The following is a 2,279-nucleotide window of genomic DNA, read 5'->3' on the forward strand; positions in this document are numbered from 1 at the left end:
TATTTTTGTCTTGGGTCTTTGGTCTCTGGCCTGATAATTGAAATGTCACCCCACGGGCATGTTCGAGAACCGAAAACCAAAACTGAAAACGTCGTCTACCAGATTTATTTATTATATTTTTTAATACACACCTATAAACATCTACTCTCTACATTAGGGTCACTCTAGGCCAGCCGGAGCCCGTAAAGACTAGGTCGTAGAGCCCAGAGCGTAGAGCCTAAAGCCTAGAGCCAATGGCTTAAAGACTGAAGCGTAGACTTAGAGTCTAAATCGTAGGTCCTAGAACGTAGAGCCTAGAGCACAGAGTCTAAAGCGTAGATTTTAGATAGTAGAACCTATTTAGGCGTTCGTTTTATCGGTTCGAGTGACGGTTATTCTGTTCCCCGACAGAGAAGATATGGAGGTTATTTGCGATTTTGTGACAGTGTAGACTGACTCTTACTTAAATGTGTATGTCCATTGAGGGCACTACGATTAACACGCACCCAAGAGCCAGACTGAATAACTCGGACCAAGCGTTGATTTTAAGTTGTAAAATTAAAATCTAAAATTGTATTAAAAATATTAAAATTTGTCCAAATTGGCTTAGTAAATATGTATATGTATATATTGATGTATATACATTTTGCAGTCTTATCTCTTATTTATGATACTTCTGGGCATATTAACATTTTTATCCCCATCAGAAAATTATCAACGAAAATCATTTTTCATCTCTATGCCTTGCCTCTTATTTTCAGTTTAGCCTGCCATAAAATATTCTCACACGCTTCCGAAACTACTCCCAAATGGCTGGAAAAGAGGGTCCGCGGGTGGAAATCAACTCGGTGATGCCGTGCCTTGTCAACTGGTTTGAAAAATAGATTTTTACGGGCTTAGTTGCGCATCGTCAGCCACGCTGACTACAGAGGCGGCGTGGCAAGGAATGAAAAGGAGCGGCATGGGCCACTACAGGATCTATGGCATCTATAGGAACAACAGCACCAGCACGAGCACCAGCAGCATATTCTTCATGGCATCCCATGGCCACCGGCATCCGCAATTTTCCCGCACTCCGCATGCCAAATCCCGCGGGGCGTTCGCTTTTGTGTCTCACTCGCGTCATTTAAAAGACATTTGCCTGTCATTTTATGCCGTGTTTGGCACAGTTTTCGCCCCCACCTCTTACAATGCACTGCGGGATAATGTTGTACAGTATTTACCCAAGTTGACGATTTTAATTAAAACTTTTTATATCTTTGCCACACATTCACATAAATAGATTGGGCTTGAGGAAATAAATTGTCAACATGTTAAGTAAGTACAGAGTCATTGCTGGGGAATATGCAGTTCTTATTGAAATTTAAACGAAGTAGCAGCTTTGTTACAAATCAATAATATTTTTAAACTATAGAGTGGTTTTCTCCGAACCAAGATGGTTCTGTGTAAGATTGTATGATTATTTATATATAACATGTGGCAGAATATAAAAACTTTATATAAAATAGATACGAAATTTATAGAATTTCTTTTCAATTTTTTCAGTGCATCTTTTGCCTCTCTCATCCATCGCAAAAGTTTTTCGTTTGCCAAACAATGGAGGCGGTAGGTGGGGCAAACCATTAGTTTGACATTGGCAACACATTGCCAATACATTTGTAGCAGATGCAGTTTGCGAAAAAAAGCGCTTTGGAAAAAAGGAAACCCCTGCTAATGATCAATTCGAAATGGCGAAGGGTGCTGGCTGGAGGCGAGAGTTGGCTCTTTTGAATTAGTTTAGTTTTAATTTCAATTGGTGAATGGCGGACCAAAATGTATGCAAATTAGAAAGGCAGCCGCCGCTGATGCTGCGTTAATTTACCAAATCGAATTGCATTACATTAAGGTTTAATTAGACTGCTAACAAATCCCATAACCCCATTGCCACGCCATTTCGCCAACGCATGTGGTGCACATGCAGCTGCCCCTTTTGTTGTTGAACAAACGAACAAAATGGAGTGCAGGATGGAAAAAAAAGTGAAAAAATAGAAAGTTAAATTTATTAAAACCCATTTGTACAATGCGGCTCTTTCAGGCATAACTTGGGCTTTGCTTTGGTCCCGGTTTTTAGATGGAGGGGTTACGTAAGCACGGGGCTTTTGGAGCTTTTGTTGGCTTGGCTGCAATGAACGCGCAATGTACGCAGCGAAAACTTCAAAAAGCGCCAACCCTTTTTCCCATTTCCCAACCGGGAATCGTATATATGGGTTGGAAATCCATGGCGTAACAGTAAAACTTTTCGCCAAAGTGGCATTAACTTG

The 2,279-nt window shown here is 40.7% G+C and overlaps 1 long non-coding RNA gene across 1 annotated transcript; it reads left to right on the forward strand.

The window, feature by feature from the left end:
- The first annotated feature begins 732 nt into the window (after nt 1–732).
- lncRNA:CR43625 (long non-coding RNA:CR43625) lies at nt 733–1,245 on the forward strand. The gene has a single exon (NR_048277.1). It is a non-coding gene; the product is annotated as a long non-coding RNA:CR43625 (long non-coding RNA).
- The last annotated feature ends 1,034 nt before the right edge of the window (nt 1,246–2,279 follow it).

Source organism: Drosophila melanogaster, chromosome 3L (genome assembly GCF_000001215.4).
Source record: "Drosophila melanogaster chromosome 3L".
Taxonomy (NCBI): Eukaryota; Metazoa; Arthropoda; class Insecta; order Diptera; family Drosophilidae; genus Drosophila; species Drosophila melanogaster.